General features: G+C 41.5%; 1 long non-coding RNA gene across 1 annotated transcript; it reads left to right on the top strand.

Annotated features, from left to right (window-relative positions):
* The first annotated feature begins 747 nt into the window (after positions 1 to 747).
* Positions 748 to 26,426, top strand: LOC123387282. The gene is made up of 4 exons (XR_006601595.1): positions 748 to 906; positions 1,978 to 2,068; positions 13,336 to 13,527; positions 24,016 to 26,426. It is a non-coding gene; the product is annotated as an uncharacterized LOC123387282 (long non-coding RNA).
* Positions 26,427 to 26,796: the final 370 nt, after the last annotated feature.

Raw genomic sequence — 26,796 nt, 5'->3', positions numbered from 1 at the left:
GGTAATATGTCTTTTTCACTTGCTGCTTTTAATATGCAGTCTGATGTACTTAGGAGGGTATATCTCTTAATTTAACCTGCTTGGAATTTATTGGTCTTTTGCAGTTTGTGGATTGGAGTCTTTCATCAATTCTGGAGCCATTATTCTTCAAAAATTGCCTCTCCTTCATAATATCCCTTTTCTGCTCTTGGGACTCCAGTTAGTCTCATCAGATCTTTTTACTCTTTTTCCCCATACCTATTAACTTCTTTTTCATATTTTCATCTCTCTGTCTCCCTTTGCTGATTACTAGTTTTTTTTTCAGATTTGTTTTTCAGTTCTTTCTTGAGCTATGCCTAACCAACTATTAAATCATCAGTTGTCTAATTTATTATTATCATCCAGGTAATGGTAATTTTGTCTAAATGAGGCCATATTGTGCTTTTGAATGCTCAAGTGGGCATTCCCTCTCCCCCCCAGTAAGCAACTGAGCTTGAAATAGGCAGTTTGCCCATCTGTCCCCTGTTGAGAAACAGGTGAATGTTTTCATGTTTGCACTTGAGCGAAAACTCACCGCCAAGTATGAGTAAATGGCAAACACTAGCTGAAGACAGTACTACCCAGGGGGAGATTTGCAAGTTTATCTCTCCTGGAGCTATCTGTCTGCATTTCAAAGGGTTGTAAATAGGTGGAGACCTTCTTCTCTTCCCAGAGAGGATTTGTTTACCTTAGAGAGGAAAGGTCTGTTTCCTTCTCCTGCAGAGGAGCAGGCGGCTGCTGTGTGCCAGTTTCTGCATATATGGGGGCTCCTAATTCCAGGGTTCCCCTCCTGAAGGACTCCTCTGTACATTAAGGGTGAACATCTGCTCTTATCACATTGCTGCTCAGAGGGAAAATGGAGCCTGGGGGACCCACACTGTTATTGCTGTAAGTAAATAATTGCTCTGATCCCTGATCCAGAAACCTGGTGTTTGCTGTTAAGATAAAATAACTAGAACTTCCCATCCCCTGCATGTGTAGGAGGTGAAAGGCTGGTTTATTTGATGGTCACTCTTACATTAAAGGTATAGACCTTTGAAGTTCCAGCTTTGTGCAGGGACTCTCCTATTATACTCAGCAGTTTGGGCTCTTTTGCCTTTTCCCCTGGTCCTGTGAGATTGTGAAAGGGGAACTCTAGGTCACCAGAATTGGTGTCTTTGCTCATGATGAAAAACACTTAATGGCTTAAATTTAAGTTTGGGTTCCTAATAATCCCTTTGTCTTTGTTAGTTAGTTGGAGTTTGTTTTCGTTTGTTGCTGTGTAATTGAAGCACCATAAACTGTACATATTTGATCAATTGTAGCAGGATACATTCATTAAATCATACTTGTAAGTAAGATAATAAACATTTCCATCACCCCAAGTATCCTCTTACCTGGTCGCTACACACCCCTTCCTCCATCATCATCCCTGAGAAACTACTTTCTTTTCTTTTCTTTTTTTTTTTTTTTGAAAGTTCTATTTATTTATTTGACAGAGAGAGAGAGAGAGAGAGAAAGAGTGAGTCAGAGAGCAGAAGCCTGGGGAGCAGTATTGGGAGAGCAGGCTTCCTGACAAATAGGAAGCCCTAGGAGGGACTTGATCCCAGGACCATGGGGATCATGACCTGAGCCTATGGCAGATGCTTAAGTGACTGGGCCACCCAGGCTCCCCACAAAACTACTTTCTATCACTATACTACTAACCGACTTAATTCCTATCACTATAGATTCATTTGTAGTTTCTAGAACTTTACAGAAATGAAATCATGCAGTATGTACTCTGTATTGCCTGAACTTCTTTCACTCAGCATAATGGTGTTGAGATAAATCTATTTTTTGTGTGTATCGGTAGTTTGTTCCTCATTATTTACTTTGGTTTTGGACTCTAAGTATTCTCTACTCTCCAGTCCATGGTTGCGCTTAATTAAAAAAAAAAATTTTTTTTTTAATCCAGACATTTTCAATTTCTTTTTGCAGGAGGGTCAGTCATCTAGTTTGCATACTGCCGGAAACAGAAATTTCATCTTAGTGTCCTGCTGCAAGAGGACGTGTCTTCTGAGACCTCTTGGTAGGTGTTGGTGGGGAAGTGAATAGGTCATGCTTAATAGAGCTACTCCAGGGTCCCTACGTCCCTAAGAATGTTATTTCTTTTGGTACATTGTACCAATGCATTTTGGCATCTCAGCTTCGTTTAGGTAGCAGAAAGTGTAGGGCTTTCTTTAGAGAGCTACAGGGCTGTTTGAGGCAGGCTTTAGCTTCCTCCCAAATTTCTATAAGCCCTTTATACTTTGATGTGGACAGTTGGTATTTTTCCAATATTATGGGAAGTGCCAGGCAAATTCACTTTGCCATGTACCCTTCCTCTTCCAGTTTGATTACATTTCATAATTTCCTCTCACATTGACACTCTAAATTACAATAATATGTAGGAGAAAGCTAAGGCACCATTTAAACAAAAAATCATCAGAAAGCACTGGCAGCTCCAGTGCAGTAGAGTGGATACACAGGGCATTGCTAGGAGATCACAGTCCTGGGGTTGAACTGATGCACTGTATCTGCACCACCTTGTGACCTATGTAAACAGGTAAAATGTAGTTAAAATGTAGCACTGTGGCAGCCCAGGGGTGAGAAAAGAATTCAAAGGGCATCTTACATCAAACTGTCTTCTATTCTTTGTGTGTTTCACAGAACCTAGCCCAGCTTAGCTGATAGTAATTGCTTAAGAAAAAATTAAATTGGGTGACCTATTCCTTCAAGCACTGGAGAAACCCTCCTTCTTTAGGGTTGAGGTATGGGCTTGTTTGCAGATATTTGTTAAATGTTTGCCAAATTCAATCCAGTTTAATTTCCTTGTTCTGTAAGAGTGGGTTAGTATAAAAATGGCCATCCTGAAGGCCAGGAAGCCATTTTACTGAGCGTCCCTAACTAGTCCACACTGCGCGCATAACTTGAGATAAGAGAAAGTAGCTAAAACTTGGAAAAACAACTTAATCATGTACCACCGGGGCGGTTAGGTGGTGGTGCCATAGGGACCAAATGTTAAAAACAAATAGTTAACTTGCAGAGATCACAATCCTGCAAGACAGGACTCTCCCTTGGTTTGCAAATGTCCTGGTGATTTACAACAGAAAGGGCTATCTCTTCAATGGCCCAATTTCCAGAGACAAATGGCTCAGTTCCTCAAGGCATAAGGTTGCACCGTAAAACTCAAGGAGGCTGAGGCAGAAGGAAATGTAAATAAAGTTAAATTTCTTCTAAACCTAAATATCACTTAACCTCCAGAATGGCTCCAGGGTGACCCCGGGGTGGCAAAAGGTTAAACAAAGTTAAACTGTCAAAGTGGGGTGCAAGATATGTATGTAGCCATGGAGAACTGCCTTGAAAATGCTATATAAACCCTTGGCTTTGAGTGCTCGGGGTCCTTGTTGAAACCTGCTGCGCCGGATGGATACTTGGACTCCAGCTAGCTGGAAATAAACTTCGCTGTGTGACTGCAAGAGGACGTGTCTTCTGAGACCTCGAGAGTGTTCTCTGTCTAATTGAGGGGTGGTCGACTCTATACCCTAACAGTTCAGCATGGGCCAGAGGTGGTTTATTAATATGGATATCATAGAAAGAATGAACTTGGTGTCTGACAATCTAAGTTCATATACTAGCTCTGTCACTTACTGTGTGGACAGGTCCCTTCAGAGCAGAGGAAAGAAATGTCTCAGTTTCTTCTCTTTAAATGGGGATGGGGGATTGTCAGCCTGCCCTGATTACCTTGCTACTTGACCAATCATTTCAATCAACAAATGAAAAACTAGAGAAGTATGAAAAGTATAGAGTGGTAAAACAGTCTAAGGAATTATAATATTATGTTTGCTGTTGATAAAAACACTAATAATTTATTTTCCCATTTGAATGGTGCTTTAACAGAGGAAACCTAGGCAGGAAAATCTATTGCTTTTGCAAGAATCTACAGGGCACATTCAGGAGGCATGTCTGAGTCATGGCCTTGCTTTTTTCTGTACAACTTCATGACAGATTAGAAAAGACCTTAAATTAGATGAGGAAAAAAAATTATGAAATACTAACCTCATGGCTCAGACACTTCAAAGGAGGGTTTGCATGGGCTTCCTCAGTGCCCAGAGCTGTCTTAAGCTCCTTAAGACAGAGAACACAGGCTATTTAGAGCCAGGAAGCTACAAACGCAAGCAACCACCTCATCCTGACTCACAGAGCTGATTTTCCACTCAACAGCCACTCTCCCATCCTCCTGGCAAACAGGCCTTGCATTTTATTCTGGTGTTTAATACCTTCCTCACATGACTCAGAAGGAAACTCCCAATTAAAGTCAGTCTTGGTGGTTTCATTTCCCTCTAAATATATATGTATTGAGCACCTACTATGTGTTAGGCACGGCTCCAAAGTCTGAGGAATGTCAGTGAACAAAACGCAGTTCCATCCCTCAGTCTAGAGGGGAGATAGATAGCAAACAAATAAAAATATATAATGTTATGTCATATGGAAAGAAGTGCTTTAAATAGAAGAAAGAGAATGAGGGCTCAAAGAGAATGATGGGGGTATGATTTTAGGTAAAGTGGTCTGAGAAGAACTTTCCAAGAAGATAACACTTCAGCAGAGACCTAAAGACAGGTAAAAAATAGTAATTATAAGTACATCTCAGTGTATCAGTACCTGAAGCACTTCTAGAATAGGTACACCTTCTGTTAAAGCTTTTTACTAATATAGGCATTCCTCATTTTATTGTGTTTTGCTTTATTGCACTTCACAGATACTGTGTTATTCACAAATTGAAGGTTTGGGGCAACCTGGCAATGAGCAACTCTGTTGGCGCCGTTTTTCCAACTGCATTTGCTCACTTCATGTCGCTGCGTCACATTTGGTAATTCGCACAATATTTTAAACTTTTTCATTATCATTATATTTGTTTTGATGATGATCTGTGATCAGTGATCATTTATGTGACTATTTTAATTGTTTTGGGGTGCCATGAATCACGTGATATAAGACAGTGAGCTTAATGGATAAATATATGTGTGTTCTGACTGCTCCACCAACCAGCCGACCCCTATCTTTCTCCCTCTCCTCGGGTTTCTCTGTTCCTTGAGACCCAACAGTATTGAAATTAGGTCAGTGAATAACCCTGCAAGTTCTCTAAGTGTTCGGGTGGAAGGAAGAGTCTCATATCTCTCACTTTAAATCAAAAGCTAGACATTATGAAGCTTAGTGAGGAGGGCATGTCAAAAGATAGGCTAAAAGCTAGGCTTCTTGTAAGTTAGCCAGGTTGTGAATGCAAAGGAAAAGTTCTTAAAGGAAATTAAAAGTGCTACTCTAGTGAACATATGAGTGATAAAGTGAAACAGTCTTATTGCTGGTATGGAGGAAGTTTTCTTGGTCTACCTACAAGATCCAACCAGCCCCAACATTCCCTTCCACCAAAGTCTACTCCAGAGCAAGGCCCTAACTTCCTTCATTCAGTGGAGGCTGAGAGGTGAGGAAACTGTAAAAGAAAAATTTGAAGTCAGCGAAGGTTGGTTCATGAGACTTAAGGAAGAAAGCCATTTCTAGAACATAAAAGTACAAGGTGAAGCAGCAAGATCCTAGTGTAGAAGCTGCAGCAAGTTATCCAGAAGATCTGGGTAAGAAAATGAAGGTGGCTACAGCAAAACAATATATTTTCAGTGTAGACAGAATAGACTTCTATTGGAAGAAGATATCACTCGGGACTTTCAGAGAAAGAAGGGAGAAGTCAATGCCTGGCTGCAGAGCTTTAAAGAACAGGCTGACTCTCTTGTTATTAACTAACACAGCTGGTAACTTTAAGTGGACACCAATGCTCACCATTCAGAAAATCCCAGGGCTCTTAAGAATTATGCAAAATCTACTCTTCCTGTGCTCTGTCAGTGGAACAACAGAGCCTGGATGACAGCACATCTGTTTACAAAATAATTTACTGAGTATTTTAAGCTCATGGTTGAAACCTACTGCTCAGAAGAAAAGATTCCTTTCAAAATCTGACTGCTCATTGACAATGCACCTGGTCTCCCAGGATCTCTGATGGAGATGTACAATGAGATTAATGCTGTTTTCATGTTTGTTAACACCTCAACCATTTGGCCGTCCATAGATCAAGGAGTAATTTTGACTTTCAAGTCTTAGTATTTAAGAAATATATTTCATAAATGTAGGAGTGCTGATAACACTGACTCCATCTTTGGCCTCCATTTTGTTCTTGCCCCTGTGGTGATCTTCCTTAGGGCTCTCTTCCAGGACCCATAGAACTCAATTCCTGCCCTGACCAGAATGCAGGAAGGTTTGTTCTGATCTTAAAGTGGTGCACAGAAGGCTCGCTCTATTTTAAATAACTAGTAGAGATGAGAGCCTCTAACTCACAGGTGGTGCTGCTTTAGATAACTACCCTGTGACTATACTACCATGCCCTTTGCTCTCTAGAAGCTGGGGATGAAGGCCCTGACTTGGTGGAGAATAGCTTTGTGGTGCCTGGATCATATGTCCTTCTCATTCCCCCATCAGTAAGTTACCCTGAATAAAACTTGGTGTAAATGATAATGGATATGAAGTGACTTGCTTCACTTTTCTGTGTCAAAGTGCCTTCTCGATCTGGGGGATAATTTATTGACCCTCCTCTACTTTCTAACAAGTGGCTAGCCAGTCAGGAGCAGACTGAAAACAAACCAAGGATGGGTTAAAAGGCCAGGTGTGGGGTGGTGGAGAGCCCATTGTCCATGCCTGGGGGACCTGGGGAAGAAGCCTCATTGTATGGGGGTGGGAAGCCTTGCTCTCCAGAGGGGGAAATCCAGGTTATCCAGCCGCCTTCATGTGGGGAGACTTGGCCAGATTTTATGAGTGGCTCAAACCAGTGCATGAGTACAGTGACACCCCCAAAATTGCTGAGGGATTGTTAGAGACCCTTTCTGAAATGATGGGGAAAGGAAATGGAGAAGAGAAAGTGAACTAGCTGTTGAGCAGTGGCTTGGTCATTGATCTTTGTGTTAGGGGACACCATGAAAAGGGAATTATGAAGCCTAGGTACACCTTTTCTGAAGAGAGAACTATTTCCTGTGCTGTGTAGGAGGGATGGTGTAGGCTGGAGGATGTGGGGGTATGGAGGAGACCACCACTGGTGAGAAGAGTACTAGCTGCCACAAACAGCTGTGGCCTGAGCCTCATCTAGAAGAGAGAGGTGCTTTATGCAGTTTACTTATCCAAGTGGTAATGGAGTGTCAGACACAGGAGCACTATTGTAGCATCTTAGACACTTCAGTGAAGTTAACAACAGGCAAAATTGGCCTGCCTGGTGGGGCATGTGTTCTGGTAGCAAGGGGCTGACTCTATGCTAGTGAATAAGGGAAGTGTGTGTGTAAGAAGTTGGGAAGTACTTTGAGGAAGGTGACCCAGAGTATTTTGTAACAAACCCACAAGCAGTCCTGGGGAATCCACCAAATAGGGAAGCACTGAAGCCATTAAGGAGAAGACTCATTGTGGGAAGGGGTCTTATAGACACAGTTAAATGTTTCTTATAGGAAGAAAAATGCAAGACATGCTGAGAGAAACGTACTTTCTCTCTCATGGAACACGTCTAGGTAGCAGATGGAGGAAGTGGTTATCAGCTCAACACAAAGAACAACTGATTGCTGAAAGAGTAGACCTTACATATTCACACACACACACACACACGCACACACACGCACACAAGTAAATAACATGATGCAGGTGTTAACTAATGGTGGTAACCATTTGCAGTATATAAATATATGAAATCAAAAGGTTAAAACTTATAAAACTTAAATTTATAGAATGTTATACATAAATTATATTTCAATAAAACTGGAAAAGCTTCTGAAAAAGAAAAGGGGTGGTTGGTTATGAGTAAGGAGAGAATTGGAACAGACTGGAGAAGCATTGGCTTTGGAAAAAGCCTATGTTCCTTTAAGACGGATGGCATGTCCAAAAGAATCCAACAACAGGAGGAAGGCTTATTACAGTGTGTGACTGGCAAAGATACATGGGCACAGACTAGTGTGCACTAAAGTGAGAACTATTCTATCTGAAGAGAATTGGGCCCCTAAAGCATGGGATACCTGGCTAATGGCTCCTCTGATGAGGACAACAATACAATGGAGGAGGAAAATGACTTACAGGCATGCCCTCTGAGTCAAAGAAAGACCCATAAGTATGGGGATGACCAAGAAGAAATTCCCATTAGTCAGGGAATATGCTACCACTTAATTAGTGGAATAAGCAGCTGCTTTAAGCAAAAGGGCCAAAATGGGGTGACTTCTTGGTGTTACAATTTTGGGTACTGGGGGAAATGGTATGCTGCATGGGTTTGAGATGTCAAAAATGGCCTTAGTCACTGCTCATCCTGCCTTGTGACAAAGATGATATGCCACAGGCATGGGTGAGAATCTTGGGTGCTTAGCTAATTTGATTAGATAAATGCTAGCATTAGGATAACCTGGCCTAATGAATGGAATTTTCCCTCCGCTCTTGGACTCTTGACCTCTATGAAAGAACAACAAGAAATTATAAGTGAACTGGGAGTGAAACATGCTATTTTTGCTCAGCATTTTAGAGGCCCAGACAAAGAATTATTTTCCCTGGTATGAAAGACTGTATCTCAGAGTCAACCCTAGGGGCATGGTATGGGACTTTAGTATCTGTTCTTAACCCCTCTGGTTCATTGACCCATTGATACAGTAGCTGTGATGGTGGCTGACTTAAATAAAACTGAAAGAATCTGTCATAAGGGAAATAGGTGGAAAAACAGATAAGGAATATACTGCTGATGTTAAAATGGCAAAAGGGGGCCCATCGAGGTCTCACGTAATTGTGGCAAGATTTAATATTATCTGGGACCCTCAGAGAAAATATAGATCACCCAGTATGGTCTTGCTAAGCCTATGGAAGGTGTTCTGAAAAGGAAGGCTCATAAAAGCAAGGTGTGTCACTGAGTGCCCCTCTGCTAACAGGAATTTCAAGGGTAGATACCCCCAACTCCTAGAGATCAAGGGTTATGCCAATGGCCAAAGTTGCCCTGTAGTGCATGTAAGAGGCACCATCTTGAATTAACCATTTATTGGTCTTTCAGTAACAGACTATATTAGCTCTAATAGACACTGAAACTGAATGCACACCTATCTATGGAAACCACTCAAGATTTTGCAGAGAAATGAAGCCTGCTGATTATTATGAGGGACAGTTTGTCAAGGTCAAACCAGTCTCTCCCTACAGACTGGAGGCCTCCCCTTCCTCTTGCTGTTTCTAGAGCTTATCTCTTCCATCCTGGAATATATTTTTTGGCATAGATGTTCTACAGAGTCTAGATTTAATTACAATGACAGGTGAATTCAGTTTGCATATCTGAGTAGTGAGACCTGTTGTCATAGGTCCTGTAAAATGGGAACCTATAAAGCTGCCAAATCCCCAGAGAACAGTAAATTCCAAACAGTATTAGCTACCAGGGACATGATGAGATTACTGCCATCATTAAAGAATTAGGAATGCAGGGGTCATCAGGCCTACTGAAAGCCCATTCAGTAATCCAGTTTGGCCAGTAAAGAAATCTAATAGTACTGGCAAATGACAGTAGATTACGGGGAACTCAACAAAGTTACTCGCCCATCCATACCCAGGTGCCTAGTATAGCCTTCTCAGAGAAAATCACAGCATCCTTCTTTGGTACTCCATCTTGTTCCATGCATTGACCTCCCTCAGGGCTATAGGTTGCAGCCCCATAAGGGTTAATGTATGCCCTGACCAAAATGCAGGCTTGTTCTGATCATCCCTAAGTGGTACACAGAATAAGTGACTAGTAGAGATGAGATCCTCTGGCACACAGATGGTACCATGTTAGATAAACACTCTGTGACTTTACCACCATGCCCTTCGCTCTATGAAAGCTGGAGACTTGGTAGAGAAGAGGGAGTGAATAATAGCTGCACAGTGCCTGGAATGCCCACCTGATTCCCGCCCCCATCAGTAAGTTATGCTGAATAAAACTCACTTTTCAGTCTCAAAGTACCTTCTCAGTTTGGAGGATACTTTACTGACCCTCCTTTAACCTTCTAACACAGAAGGATCTAGCTGCCATAGGTAGTGACCCTACTGATGGATCTGGGCAAAGTGAATTGAAAACCTTCTGGAAAGCACTCATTATTCTAGATGCTATTAAGAACATTTATTTTTCATGGGAAGAGATTAAAATATCAAAATCAACAGTTTGGAAGTTGATTCCAGCCCTTATCCTCCATCCCTCACTTTGAGGGATTCAAGACTTCAGCGAAGGAAGTAACTCACATGGTGGAAATAGCAAGCAAATGAGAATTAGCAGTGGAGGGGCCCCTGGGTGGCTCAGTGGGTTAAGCCGCTGCCTTTGGCTCAGATCATGATCTCAGGGTCCTGGGATCGAGTCCCGCATAGGGCTCTCTGCTCAGCAGGGGGCCTGCTTCCCTTCCCCTCTCTCTGCCTGCCTCTCTGCCTACTTGTGATCTCTCTCTGTCAAATAAATAAATAAAATCTTTAAAAAAAAAAAAAAAGAGAGAATTAGCAGTGGAGCCCGAAGATGTGACTGAATTGCTGCAAGCCCGTGATCAGACTTGACCAGGTGAAGAGTTGCTTCTTACGGATGAGCAAAGTGATTTCTTGAGCTAGAACCTATTCCCGGTGATGATACTGTGAAGATTGTTGAAATGACAACAAAGGATTTAGAATATCACATAAAGTTAGTTAATAAAGCAATGGAAGGGTCTGAGAGGATTGACCCCAGTTGTGAAAGAAGTTTTACTTTGGGCAAAATGCTAGCAAACAGCATCGCATGTTACTGAGAAGTCATTGTGATCACCACAGTCCACCCTTCCCATAGATGAAGGATGAGCACGTAGAGCTTCAGTCAGCCACCAGCCAATGGCTGGTTTCCCACTGCCTCACAAGTCACCTGAGTGCTGTGGTCATGTTCTTCTGCTCAGGTCCTATCATAAAACCAACTGTAGGGACAGGACAGCATAAACTAAAGGAAGTTTATTATTTCAAGTTTCTTTAAAGGAAGAGATTCGACAGGCAGTTTTCACAGATACTACTTCTAGAGGGATGGGGATGCACACCCACCATCTCATGGCCAACGTGGATTGTGTAATTTGGATGGTCACCCCCAGTGGTTTTGTTTAGGGATAACCATATGACTTGGTTCTGACCAATGAGAAGCAAACAGGTCTTCTAGAGGTATTTGGTCATAAGAGTAAGCACATATCTGAAAGGCTACAGAGTATATGATTCTAATCATAGGACAGTTGGAAAAGGCAAAATTATGGAGACTGAAAAGATCAGAAGTTTGCGGGGTTTGGGAGAAGGCAGGGATGCGTAAGTGGAACACAAGATTTTTAGGCCAGTGAAATCACCCTGTATGATACTACATTGGGGAATACACATCATATGTGTATCCAAACCCATAGAATATACAGCATGAGAGTGAACCCTGATGGAAGCTGTGGACTTTGGATGATAATACGTGTCAGTGTATGGTTGCCAGTTGTAACAAATGTACACTCTGGGGTGGGGTGTTGTCAAGGAGGAGTCTGTGTAACAGGATAAAGAGTTACACGGGAACTTGGTGCTTTCCACTCAACTTTGCTATAACCTGATATTTCTTGAAAATTAGTCCACTAAAAGTAAAAAGGAAGAGACACACATATGAATAGAAACAGTACCTCTTCCTCCATTAAGCCTTGTTGTGGTAGCAAGCCATCTTTGGAAACCCTACAAGGACAGCCAGGTAAGGATGGATAAATAGGAAGTTAGAAGAACCTTAAGTGGTTAAGTTTCTGGATTAACCACCCTAATGCCACACTAAATTTCCCTACAATTTAAGCCTATATGGATTTTCTGTAAGTTCATATTAATATAAAACTAATTAATATGAATGTAGATAGACCCAGAGTGAGAGGAAATGAAGGGTCAGTGGCTGGGAAAAGCCAGAGTACAAACCAGCCTTCAGGTGACCTTGCTTCTGGTCACTGGCACTCTGGGTGATGTCTTCAGGGCCACACTTTCTTCCCAATATCCCTCTACTCCAGAGGAAGCCAGGATGAGTCTTGGGCCCTTTGGAGTCACTGTTCCTCTGTTCCCAGGAAGACACTCACTCTCTGATTTTGTTTAAAGTCTCCAGAGGGCAGAATCCTAAAGACCTAAAAGGGAAATCATCTCAGGCAACGTTGTGCCTCCTGATGGCCAGCACCCCCACTACACATTTCTTTACATGGGCTCTCACATGGTAAGTGCATATGGCACTTGCCCACACTTAGACCCCCATAGAACCCCATGTAGAATCACATAGGTATATCTATTGGACAAATATTGTGTTAGGTGCTGTTATAGCTCCATAATTTGAGGACGAAATGAATAAGCAGAAAAGTTATAACCTTCCTTTTATTCTTAAAATTGCTTTCTATCTCTCATTAATTAATTAATTCATTCATTCATTCTTAAAAACAAAAAAGGGCTCAGAAGAGCCTAAGAAAAAGTCTTTGTAAGAGACCCATGTACCCAGTGCATGTACTTACCAAAGACTGAAAAATAAGTTTTTTTTCCCTTCAAGAGACAGCGGCTAATAAGAAAAAAGATTGCCATTTCATAAAAATAACTTAAAGTCTTAAAGGTCAAGTTTTAAAAATGATAAGATTAACAAAGTTAAGTCAGTTTATTTTGTTTGTTTCTTTTTACTTCAGACCTTCTCAGGATTTCTTTCTTACTGTTGTGAATCTCTGGTGAAGTGAATATGGTCTCATGAATATGAAGATGTCCACATCTAATCTCCAGAATCTATAAACAGGTTTTCTTATACAACAAAAGAGACTTTGCAAAGGTGATAAAATTAAGGATCTTGAGATGGGGAGATTATCCTAGGTTATCTGGGTGGATCAATTGACCTAGTTAATAAGACTAGGAAAGCAACAGTTAGAGTCAAAAGGCCCTGTGACAACAGAAACATAGATTAGAGACAGCCACTTGGAGAATGGAGGAAAGAGCATGTCCATGAATATGGACAGCCTCCTGGAAGAGGAAAAGCAAGGAAATGGATTCCCCCTGAGAACCACCAGAAGGAATCAGTCCTGCTGATACCTAGGCTTTACCCCACTAAAGCTGGTTTCAGATTTCTAGTCTCCAGAACCTGTAAGAGACTAAAACTTTATTGCTTTAGGTCACCAAGTGTGTAGTAATTTATTATAGCAGTGGTAAAACACCAATGACCAAGGAGAGAGAATATAGTGAGTAATGTTTCCCAAATGCTGATAGAGTATTCCTCTTTGGAAGGATGCCCTGCAGGATCAGGATGCTCTGACCACTTCTGGAAATGCTTCATTGAATGTGCTTCTGGAATCAATAACCCATCTTGTGGGGACCAGTGAAACCCTCTCCAAGTATGACACAAGTGCAGGACATCATTCGACAATTGATCATTCGATGATCACAATCATCATTCAACAATTCTGCTCATCAGACCTGGTAAGTGAGAAAGTGGAGTTTCCAGCCCTAGTTAGCCCATACTTAACTCTACTGTCCCCTCAGCCTCACTAAGCCAAGGCAGTCCATGACTACCTTAGTTACATGAGTTCCTAATGAAGGTTACAGAGGGTCCTTCAAGTTCCAAAGCCCTGTAGTCTCTAGCCCAAGGGGAAGCTCATGCCAGAGACTAATAGGCTTGCAACATTAGGACCAAACAACAGTAGAAGCAGCTGAAATGGTGACATCTCCACAAGAGGCATGAGGGGAGGTGCCACAGTATGGTGGAAAGAGCACTGGCTGTGATGGGGGTGGCCAGAATGTTTAGATACAGCTTCAGGTATGGTGTTTATAGCACTTTTTAGGTATTACAAGCTGCAGCTATGTGATTTGGGAAGTAACTTCTCAGACTATTTCTTCTCTTGTATGAGAATATACCCATTGTTCTATGGGTTTGATGTTCTGGTGAGGAAACAACTGTAAAAGGCTTCTGAAAACCAAAAACTTAAATAGTATTGTTTTCCTTTTTAATGACAAACTTTTCTATATAAAGATTGTGACCATTTGGAAGGCACTCGCCCCCAAGGAAAGGAAAAGTACAAACAATTCTATAATTAGTCACAGGTTGAGTTGAGCCCCAAACAACCACAGTGCTGTGGTTGAAACCACAGTGGAAACCATTCGTGGGAGAAAACTTCAGGCATTGTGGACATGTTCCTTTCCAGATCCTGTACAGCATGGCTAACAACCAAGGAAAGGAGATCTACAGCTGTTCCAAATGTGGGGCTCTCCACTTCCATTTTAAAAACAAAATCCTCACTTTCTTCCTCTCCCCCGAACCAGAGACATCCTTATTTGTGACTGGTGCACCCATATGCATGAGCCAGCCTCCACTCCAGCCACCCACTCAATTCCAATGACATTTTCTTCACACCACCTGAAGTACCCATTCCTTGTCCTGTTCCTTGTCATTACCAGAGAACAAACCACTTCTAACCCCCAAATTCCAAGGAGCCCTTCTTCCACTGTACCACTGCCTTTTCGGTCCATTTTCTCTGATAACCCTATGTCTACAGTTCTGAGTCTTCATGGTACCTCTAATCCATCAACTCTTGTGGCATTTCTTTCTTCTGTGGCTTAGCTCAGAGGCCATCTTTATCACCACTCCCTTGCAAACATCTGAACACCCTTGCCCGACTCCTTCTGTGGTATTTTCCTACCCTCTTGGGACCAGAGTACTTGCCCCATCTGCCTTTCCTGTCCTGCTGATGCTTAGCTGGGACACTCCAGGACAGCTCATCTCTGCTTATGGCTGGAACCTGCTGTGGATTAATTTCAAAGGTTCATGGTGAAGCCAGCAAAGTTTGAGCTTCAGGGCTTGCCTTGTATAACACCTTATATAACACTTTAAGATGACATTTTGAGGTTTCTTAAAGAAGTACCCCCAAATTATATAAGCTCTTCAGGTCTTCTTAAGATTAAGTCCACCCCTGCCAAGTGTTGATTATTTTGAATATAACCCCTGACCATCCCTCAAGCAGGTAGCAGTTACTTTAGAATAGATGTATGACTCCTACCCAAGGCTGGAATGATCTGGTCCCTGCCCATTTCTGCTCACCTGCCATGGTCCTCTTCACTCTACCCTCCAGCCACATTGATTTTCCTCCACTTCCCAGATCATGCCAAGTTTGATGCCTCCATGTCCTTCACACGTCCTGTCCCCTCTATTTGAAATGCTCTTTTGTCACCCACCAGGCCTCTGCCCCTGACCATCCTCACTAAAGCAGATGCCTGCCTCCCATCCCTCAATCTCTCTCCAACCCCTCATAACACTGCAGAGTTAAGATTCTCCTATTTTTCTTTTAACTTTTGTCCATATCCTTCAGACAGCTATAATCCCTGCAAGTATAGGGATGGGAAAAAAACGTGATGGGATCTATATATTCACTATTGTGTCCCCAGTGCCTACACAAAAATATTTTGAGTGAATTATGAATGACACAGACTCTGTGGGATTGTTAATGAGGGTGTACAGCTCAAGGGAAGGTCTGTTGTGACCAGTTATGCTTCCCTCAAATTTTCCTTGCTTCCTTGCTTCCTTTGTGGTTAAATGTTGAGCTGGTCTCCCAGGCACATGGCCTATGGCAGGCTCCTTTTCTGGATTCCTGGAAAACCCTAAATGTTTCCAAGCCTCTGCAGGAAAGCATGAGAGTTTCATGGTGCTCTTGGCAAGCCACAGTACTCCATTGATTCCTTTGCTAGAGCAAATTGAGACCTCTCTTTTGTCCCCTGGATGCCTCCCTCTCCACTTGCAACTTTTCTTGTTCCCTCCATTTCTCCAGCCTCTCTAGGCCCTAACAATTGTCCCTATATCAGAGGATAGACCAGGGAAAGACATCTCTGGCATGACAACTGCAAGGTATACCACTTTAGGAAGTTGGAGATTATTGAACACAGCATGCAAAATTATATAAGTGTTCATGCATATGCATGTAAATGTTAATCATGTAAAATTTATGTTCCGATGACCTGGGGCTGGTAACCTTAATCAGGGGTTCCCTGAGGGAGGTAATTCTGACAACTTGCCTGGGACTTGAGGGATTCTAGGTGTGTTTGTGAAGAAACTATTTTGCAAGAGCAGGTGCTTTTCATTCCCACCATCAATTACGGTTTAACATCTCCCAAGCCCTTTTCATAAACAGGGCACTCCTAGGCACTATTAACCTGCTTTTGCCTGCCTCCTCTCATTACTTCCTTTTGTACAGTGTACATTTTTTATACACTTTAATATGCATTAATTCATTCCCTTCTCAGGCCAACTCTGCAGTGAGGGAGAGTGTGTATTAATATGCTGCTTTTACAGATAAGGAAATGGGACATTTAGAAGCTACAAGGAAGCATATGACAAACACCAAAACATCTGCCTGGTCCTGGTTGGACCTTATATGCCCAATGATGTGTTGGAGAAAGTAGCTCAGGATAGAGGGGAAGGCCAGGCCTGGCATTCTAAACATCATCTCTGATCCCAGCTAGTCTCCAAACTAGCTTGTGATACTTGACCTCCCATCAGCTGCTTGTGTCGCTGATTGCTAAAGTGAAGCCATTGGACTAATAACAGTTTTTAAAAAAATTATTATTTCTTTTCAGTGTTCCAGAATTCATTGTTTATGCACCACACCCAGTGCCATGCCCTCCATAATACCCACCACCAGACTCACTTCCCACCCACCTCCCCTCCAAAACCTTCAGTTTGTTTCTCAGAGTCCACAGTTTCTCATGGTTCATCGCCCCCTCCAATTTCCCCCAACTCCCTTCTTCTCTCCATCTCCCTATGTCTTCTGTGTTATTTCTTATGCTCCACAAGTAAGCAGAAGCATATATGACAATTCACTCTCTGTGCTTGACTTATTTCACCTAGCATAATCTCTTCCATTCCCGTCCATGTTGATACAAATGTTGGGTATTCATCCTTTCTGATGGAGGCATAATACTCCATAGTGTATATATATATGGACTATATCTTCTTTATCCATTCATCCGTTGAAGGGCATCCTGGTTCTTTCCACAGTTTGGTGACTGTGGCCTTTGCTGCTATGAACATTGTGGTACAGATGGCCCTTCTTTTCACTACACCTGTATCTTTGTGGTAAATACCCAATAGTGTAATTGCAGGGTCTTAGGGAAGGTCTGTTTTTAATTTCTTAAGGAATCTCCCACACTGTTTTCCAAAGTGGCTGCACCAACTTGCATTCCCACCAACAATGTAAGAGGGTTCCCCTTTCTCCACATCTTCTCTAACACATGTTGTTTACTGTCTTGTTAATTTTGGCCATTCTGATGTAAGGTGTATTGTAATGGCCATTCTGGTATAAGGTGTTATCTCATTGTGATTTTTGGATGCCAAGATTCTCAACAAGATCCTAGCTAATAGTTTCCAATAGAACATTAAAAAGATTACCCACCATGACCAGGTGGGATTTGTCCATGGGATGCAGGGGTGGTTCAACATTCACAAATTAATCAGTGTGATAGAACAAATCAATAAGAGAAGAGAGAAGAATCACATGGTCCTCTTAATTGATGCAGAAAAAGCATTTGACAAGATACAGCATCTGTTCCTGATTAAATGATTCAAAGTATACGGATAGAGGGAACATTTCTCAACTTCATAAAAGCTATCTATGAAAACTCTTTGCCACTCTTGTTCAACGTAGTACTAGAAGTCTTAGCAACAACAATTAGACAACAAAAAGAAACAAAAGGTATTCAGATTGTCAATGAAGAAGTCAAACTCTCTCTCTTCACAGATGGCATGATACTTTATATGGAATACCCAAACTATACCCCCAAGCTACTAAAATTCATACAGCAATTTAGTAATGTGGCAGGATACAAAATCAATGACAGAAATCAGTTGCTTTCTTTTACACTAACAATGAAAATACAGAAAGGGAAATTAGAGAATCAGTTGCATTTACTATAGCACCAAGAACCATAAGATAGCTGGGAATAAACCTAACCAAAGAGATAAAGGATCTGTACTCAAGGAACTACAGAACACTCATGAAAGAAATTGAAGAAGACACAAAAAGATGGAAGACCATTCCATGCTCATTGGTCAGAAGAATAAATATTGTTAAAAATGTCTATATTACCTAGAGCAATCTGTACTTTCAATGCCATTCTAATCAAAATTCCACCAGCATTTTTCAAAGAGCTGGAACAAACAATCCTAAGATTGGTATGGAACCAGAAGAGACCTGGAATTGCTAAGGAAATGTTGAAAAAGAAAAAGCTGGGGGCATCATGTTGCCTGATTTTAAGCTTTACAACAAAGCTATGATCACCAAGACAGCATGGTACTAGCACAAAAACAGACACATAGATGAGTGGGACAGAGTAGGGAGCCCAGAAATGGATCCTCAACTCTATGGTCAAATAATCTTTGACAAAGTAGGAGAAGATATACAGTGGAAAAAAGTCTCTTCAATAAATGGTGCTGTAAAAACTGGATAGCTATGTATAAAAGAAGGAAACTCGACCATTCTCTTACACCATACACAAAGATAAACTTGAAATGTATAAAAGACCTCAGTGTGAGTCAGGAATCCATCAGAATGCAAGAGGAGAACATAGGCAATAATCTCTTCGACATCAGCCATAGCAACTTCTTTCAAGGTATGTCTCCAAAGGCAAAGGAAACAAAAGTGAAAATGAATTTTGGGGATTTAATCAAGATCAAAACCTTCTGCACAGCAAAGGAAAGAGTCAACAAAACAAAGAGGCAACCCACGGAATGGGAGAAGATATTCGCAAATGACAATACAGACAAAGGGCTGATACCCAGGATCTATAAAGAACTCCTCAAACTCAGGGCGCCTGGGTGGCTCAGTGGGTTGGGCCGCTGCCTTCGGCTCAGGTCATGATCTCAGAGTCCTGGGATCGAGTCCTGCATCGGGCTCTCTGCTCAGCAGGGAGCCTGCTTCCCTTCCTCTCTCTCTGCCTGCCTCTCTGCCTACTTGTGATCATTCTCTGTAAAATAAATAAATAAAATCTTAAAAAAAAAAAAAAGAACTCCCCAAACTCAACACACACAGAACAGATAATCATGTCAAAAAATGGGCAGCAGATATGAACAGACATGAACTTCTCCAATGAAGACATACACATGAAAAAGTGTTCATCATCACTAGCCATCAGGGAGATTCAAATCAAAACCGCATTGAGATACCACCTAATAGTGGTTTTTTTGTTTGGGCTCCCCATGAGGATCATCTGGGGAGCTTTTAAAAATTCACATGCCCAAACTCTATCCCAGATCAATTAAATCTGATCTCTTGGGCTGGGATACTTAGATCCACCCATATTTGCTTATGTTCCCCTGGCTATTCAAAAATGAAGCTAATGTTTAGAACACTGGCTCCGAACTGAATGATCCTTTGGATTTTTCAATACACTGTAAACTTCCATCTAAAAATAGCTTGTAGACTCTGACCAATATAAACGTTCGCTGACTGAACTGTCCCCAAAGAAACCCATTTAACATTGCTTAACCAAACTTCTCCCAGTCATATGTGACCACAAAAGCCATTCCTCATGCGATAATTTCTAATGCCTTGTTAATATCCTACAGCACTAATGTACTCTGGAAAACCTTCCATTCAGGGTCCATCTTAAAAAAGAAAATAAAAAAAAAGAAAAAGAAATTCAGGGGAGTCTGATTCTCTTAGCTGTTTGGGACTATAGATGCATGCCTTAGCAAACACTCTCCCACAGGCTGCTGGCACATCCTCAGAGGGAAGGATGGCTGCTTCTACTCCTCTTGTGTTTGGGTTCAGTTCTATAATTAGCATCCCTGTCAGCATGTTCTGTGGGTAGACTAAGAAGAGAGACTCTTCCAGAAATGTTTCATGTGTTTTAGATGTTTTAAAGAGCCAACCATGAAGGCAAAACCATTAAAGTATAAAATAAAGGGGCGTCTGGGTGGCTCAATAGGTTGGACATCTGCCTTCCGCTCAGGTCATGATCCCAGGGTCCTTGGATGGAGCCCCATGTTGGGCTCCCTGCTCAGTGGGGAGCCTGCTTTTCCCTCTCCGTCTTCCTACTGCTTCCCCTGCTTGTGTTCTCTGTCAAATAAATAAATAAAAGCTTTTGAAAATAAAAAAAAGTATAGAATAAAATATAGCAGAATACATAAAGGCCCTAATGCAAAAGCAAGAAAGGCAAGATAAATACATTTGAATACATCAGACTTTGAAATGGCAGAAGACCCCACAGGCTAAAAAGAAAAATGTAGACTGAGAGGGAGTATCTGTAGCATACATAACAACTCAGAACCATGTGGAATATGTAAAGAAGCCTTCGAAGTCAATAAATAGACCAAATAGGAATAAATGAAGACATGAGCAGGTAATCTTCAAAAGAAGGACAAATAGCCAATGTGAAAAAATGTAAGATCTCATAGATAATCAAGGGAAAACAGACTAAAATAATAATAAGACCTTGTTTTTCACACATGAGATTGACACAGGATGTAAAAAGATTGCTAACAGGTTCTCTTGAGAAATAGTGTGCAAAGGCAAACTCTCACATACTGCTGTTGAGGAAACAAATCAAAAAGGCCATTTTGAAGGACAGTCTGGAGTAGGTAATAAATTTTTTAAAAATTCACATTCCCTCTCACCCAGCAATTCCACTTCTTGGTCACTACTCTGAAGAATGGCTTGCAAGTACACAGGAAGACAGATGCAGCTTTGTCAATGCAAAATAATGCAAAAAAAACCCCAAAAAACTGGGCACAGTCTTGCCACCGAATGTCTGTATGTAAATGTGAAGAGACAATTCTAGAATTCCAGTGAACTGGTATGTGGTGGTCAAAGTGGACTGCTTTATCTACATTGTTTCATTTATTTTCCTTTTTGGAGAGGGGATAAAATTGTCTTAGTAACCGTGCCTAACTCATAAAGTTCTAAGTATTAAATGAGTGGATAGATAGAAGCATTCAGTGTTTGTCCAATAGGCAAACGATGTCATTGTTAGCAACAGAGAACCGCACTCAACAGCTTCCCGTACCCTAGGAATGTCTTCTGGCCTCTGCTCAGCCATGGCTGTGGAAGTTCTTCTGTCACCAACCCTGGATTTTGGGGAGGCCTATATGTAATGTCCCTTCCTCCTCCTCCAAGAATGCTCATTTTCCCCTTCTCCAGGGAACAGTCCAGGCCCTGCCAGATGTGGGATGCGGGCATTAGAAGGTGAAGAGGAAAAGAGTGAAGGGGTATCATGTTTTTGTTTCAGACAAATTCTTAAGACTTTAGAGACAACCTTCTCAGCTTCTCTAAAATGCATGGATATTTAGCCCTGGAAGCATTTACCCAGCAACCAAAAGAAAATGTTTTTCCAATAAATGAATTATTTCTCACAGCACTCATGAAGCGGTGAGGGAGGGTGGGCAGGGACTCATTTTAGAGCGTGGTGAGTCAGCGCCACCCCAAGAAGGAAATGACATGGAAGCCTCAGTGGTGACTGGTTGCTGGGGGGATTTGGGGGCACAGAGAGACAGGCCCTAGGAACTGTGTAGTGTCCTACTGGACATCTGTTTGTTTGTTTTTCTCTCCAGTTGCTTCCTCAGACATATTTTCTTTCTTCCTTTCTTTCTTTTTTTTTTTTTTTTAGCTTTAGCTTTGCAAGAAACCCAGACCTTTTGGGTTAACCCTATCAGCCTTTCCTCCCTGCTCACTTGAAAATCCTACTGAACTTCCTTTACCCAGAGTGCCATTTGGGCCTGCACGAGGCTTTGATCTCCGCTCACCTCCTTCTGAATATGATGTAGCAGACATCTCTTCCGTCAGCCCCTGAGGGAGGTTTTACCCAGAGATTTGGTCCTATTTCCTGCTTTTCTCCTTTTCCTCTCTATTAAGGAATCTCTGCAGGCTCAAATTTTCATTTTTATTCGTAGATAAATGGCTTTAGATATTCCTTGCAGACTCTGCAAGCCTGACACCGGGTAGTGACTTCCAGAGCTCTCATTCTCCATCTCCATCTGGCTGGATTTCTGCTGAAGTCCCAGCCAGCCTCTGGACACCAGAGTGTCAAGGAGTCTCCTCCTTATTTCTTTTCATCCATAGACCTCTCACCAGGTCTAATTCTAGTCCCACCTCTTCTTTAAAAAAAAAAGCCTTTTAGGATGTCCCCAGCTAGATGGGATTTCCCCCTCATCTCAATCCTTATGGCATGTAACGTCTGTACCCCTCAAACACACCATCATTTACGTAGTCTGTGAAGAATTATGGGGAACATAGAAGGTGCCAACAGATGAAGCTGTATGCATGTGTATGCATGTGTACAGAGAAGCATCTCTACCTTCTAGGTGCATTACTAAGCAACGGGAAGGCAGAGATTAAAAAAAAAAAAACAACATGTCCTCTTGGGGTACCTGGCTGGCTCAGTTGGTTGAGCCTCAGACTCAGCCGTTTGTTTCATTGGCTCAGGTGATGGTCTCATGCATCATGGGATAGAGCCCCACTTTGGGCTCCTTACTTATCACGTAGTCTGCTTGAAGATTCTCTCTTTGTGCCTCTCTCTCTCTCTGCACCCCCCAATAAATAAATAAATCTTTAAAGAAAAATGTCCCCTCTTCACAGGCTTTTATGGTCACAAATTTAGCCACATTTTCTCCCTGTATACAAAGCCCTGATTCAATTGGATGGTTGGAAGTGTTACCATTGGTTCTTTTGGGGTCAGTTACACCTAATCCCTCAATTATTCAGTGTGACTCAGGATCTTTGATGAAACAATATGTATATAATACTTGAATCAGGACCATTTTTAGATTAATTCTTTGAAATAGTTCTATGGCATAATTTCCTTTTGGTTTATTTCCCCACTTTTTTTTTTTATTACTGTAGGAAATACCAGATACACAAGGCAAATAACCACAAAATTATGCAAAAATATATATTTAAAAGAAAATGCTACGTAACATACATATCTCATGTTAAATATACAGACTGCATGTAAACACTGAGAACCCTGGGTGAACCCAGTTTCTAAAACCTGCTCACTTTGCTGCCACACTGCTACCCTAACACTCATAACAGACCATTTCTAAAACCTCAGATTTCCAATGTTAGCTGTCCTACCACTACTATATTTGTTTATTTTGATTTTATTTGTTTGATTTTGATTTGTTGATGTGTTAAGTTTGAATCTGCTCAGGAAGGAACTATCTCAGATTCTTTGTTGCCCTTGTCCACAAGAGGTTTCATATATTCAGGCTGAGCGGAAAATGCTTCCTGAGTTTAGAAGTGCTGTCTGTACCACCTAGATGTGATTGGACACTTTTCAGGCTCTTTTCCTTTCGTTCAGAACTCTCAAACCTGTGTTTGGTTTTTTTCCTTGTTTACTTGTTGTTTAATGTGTTTCACTGGCTGGAACTCTCCCATCTTTCTTCCCTTTTAACTACGTTATACTCTCTTTTTTTTTTCCTTTGCTTGCTCCTCTAAGAGTCATTTTAGGTTCCCCTTCGACCATTCCCCTCATTCAGTCAATTTTAAAAAGGTTTCTCTCTACACGTAGCATTCATATAGATGTCTTCCTTCCGCTTAAATCACTTGTTGTGAACATCTTGTATTACTCTGTCTCCCAGAATAGCTGGAGTCCAGATTGATATATCTTTCTCACACCTGCAAATGACCTTGAGGATCCCTAGGGCCTATATCACAGCACATAGGTGGTGATCTGGGAGGTCTGGTTCACTAGCGAGTCTTCCATAATTCTTTTTCTCTGAGATATGGGCACTTCAAGCCAAATGGGGAAATAGTATTCACCTACAAAGTAGCTCTGTTCTTTTTCCAGTCCCCTTCTCAGGTCTTAGACAAAAGTTTCTGGTGCAGTGGGTAGAACCAACAGAAGTGTGAATAGGATTTCCCCTACTGTTATTTCTTTTCCAATAATGATCTTGTGTCCCCCACCCAAACATTTCTTTTTCAACAGCCTCTCCTCTTAAAACTAAGCTCCTTCCATGAGGATCCTGAACTGATGGACAAGACCTCACATGGACTCATCTCTGCCATCAATACGTTTAAATAGCCATCTCCCGCCCAGTAAAGGACTCTTAAAGGAAGTTCACCATATTTCACCTGTGCTAAGTATCTCACCCAGTACAATTATCAGGGGATCTCAGATGTAGAATCTTTTTTAGATCTGCCTTTTTCCCCTTATAGATGGAGGTATTATAGAATAGTGATTAAGAGGATGGACTTAAGAGCCCAGATACCTGTGCTCGCATTTCAACTCAGCCTTGAGCAAGTTTCTTTAACCTCTCTAAGTACCAATTTCTATATTTGTGGAATGGGGGGATGATAATATCTACCTCATAATGTTATGGGACTATCAAAATTGCCCATAAGCTGGATCATAAAGCAAGCCTCAACTGATTTTGAAGTATTGAAATTCTTTAAAGTATGACCTCTGCAAGTAAGATAGAAGTTAATGATAAAGTACTAGAAAGTTCCCAGAGGCTCAGAAGTTAATAATCTGTGGCTCTAATAACGTATTCAAGTTTTGTCTACTTGATTTTCCTACATGCATTTGTATACCTCAAAGCTGCCAAGCAGAGAAGCTGACTCAGTCTAACCTCTCTGATGCCTCCCTGAGCCATCCCACACAGAAAACTGGGTGATACAGGACACTCACAATCTTGGGCTTGGTCTTCCTTTCTCACTGGGAGCATATATTCACGCCACACAGGAGAGTGTCACCCCCCCTCTCAGTATACACATTTATATACACAATTAGGTGAATTTCCTATAATTTTCCAGATTCCAAAAGAGAAGATTTGTAAGCAAAGCATAGTTTAGCCAGTTCATGGTTTTCTCTTCAGTAGCTATAGGAATCACAAGAGGGCAAAACTGAAGATTAAAGACACTCTTTCTCCCATTGGCTGTTTTCTCCTGCTTTGTCGAACAAGGAATCATGGAACATCACATCCAAAACTAATGGTGTACTGTATGGTGACTAACGTAACAGAATTCAAATAAAGAAAGAGAGAAAGAAAGAAAGACACTATTTCTGAGTAGAACTCACAGGTTGGAGGCCTTACGGGTCAGGAAGGTGCTAGCTGACTGACTGGTGTGAACTGGAGGACTGTGCAAATTTTTCCAGCTTGCTTAACAATTTGCGTTTGGCTGGGACCAGGACATTTTGTATTCGCACCCATGCCCAACATTTCCTTCAGTATGTATGCTAATGATATATCTCCTAGGAAACGTGAGGGATTAATGATAAAAATGTGAATCATCCTCCAGGGTTATGAATTAACCAATCCTATTCTGCTCAACAAACATTTATAGAGCAACTATGTTTAGTTACACGGTGGGGTAGGGCAACAGTGCCATTCAGTGCAAACATCCAGATGGACTTATTAGAGGAAAAGCATTGATTCTCAGATCAGTTTCACATACAGGCTGGTCTAAGAAATGAACAATAGATGTAGGGCTGGAAGTTTTATATTCTGGTCCAAGCTCTAACAATTTTTCACTGTGTGTCAGCAAGCAGTTTAATAACCTTGCTTGCTGTGGCACAACAAGGAGAGAGGAAACTAGTTATTTTCAAATAAGATAATGAATGTGAAAGCTGTTTTAATACAATTGAAGACACTCTTTGTGTAATGCTACGGAATGATCTCCAAGAAATTACTGTTAATTTTTTTTTTTTTTTTTTGGGAAAGGGAACAAAAAAGTGTTTTTTAAGCAGAAAGAAAAAAAAAAACCCACCATACATCTCTGGACTATTAATTGCATAGAATTTCTTTGGAGGTATAAAAAAAAAACCAAACCTGGTTATATTGCTGACCTCTGGGAGGATTACAGTGTGGATGGTGGAAATGACAAGAAGAATTTTTAAGATAAGGAAGTTGCAACATCTAGAGGTTAGATAATTTGCACAAGGACACCAGGTAAATATTTCAAATAGCAGAAATTCAAAATTAGGTGGTCTAATCATAGAATTCACTCTGTTACCACCATGCCCCACTGCCTCCTGACCTTCTGAGGAGAGGGTGTCCATGCTGGAAGGTTAATAACCTCTATTCTAAAGGCACACGTCAGATATCCAGCCATTATCTGTAGAATTCGGTCTAACAACCATTTCCCTGAACTTGTTTCCAGGCTGACGTGCAACCCTGGCTGAGAACATTGTTTTATTAAATTATACTTCCTTTCTCTGGTACAAATCAATACAAAAGCACAATGATTTCTCTGAGAACATGCATGGAACTCCTGCCCCAGGTCTGTTTCTTTTCCTTCAACATAATATCTCTGACAGTTAGAAAAGAATCACTTAATTTAAAAGGAAAGATCCTTCCTCTATGCCACTAATTGAAATGTTTGTGTTCAGAAGATGGAAAATGGGGCGCCTGGGTGGCTCAGTGGGTTAAAGCCTCTGCCTTCAGCTCAGGTCATGATCCCAGTACCCTGGGATAGAGCCCTGCATCAGGCTCTCTGCTCTGCAGGGAGTCTGCTTCCTCCTCTCTCTCTGCCTGCCTCTCTGCCTACTTGTGATCTCTGTCTGTCAAATAAATAAAGTCTTAAAAAAAAAAAAAAAGAAGATGGAAAATGTCTTATTTAATTGGTTGGTGCCTTTCTGAAAGTCACTGTCTACCTCGGGGATCTTTGGCCAGACGTTGCTTGGCTCCTTTCATTTAGTTGGAGATATATGCACTGCTCTTTGGTTGTGGTGGTAGTTCGTGCATTCTTCTCACAAGGCCTCTGTAAC

This window comes from Mustela putorius, unplaced genomic scaffold (assembly GCF_011764305.1).
Source record: "Mustela putorius furo isolate JIRA1106 unplaced genomic scaffold, ASM1176430v1.1 tig00003853_pilon_pilon_pilon, whole genome shotgun sequence".
NCBI classification, from domain to species: Eukaryota; Metazoa; Chordata; class Mammalia; order Carnivora; family Mustelidae; genus Mustela; species Mustela putorius.
This window is presented reverse-complemented; position numbering and strand designations above follow the sequence as displayed.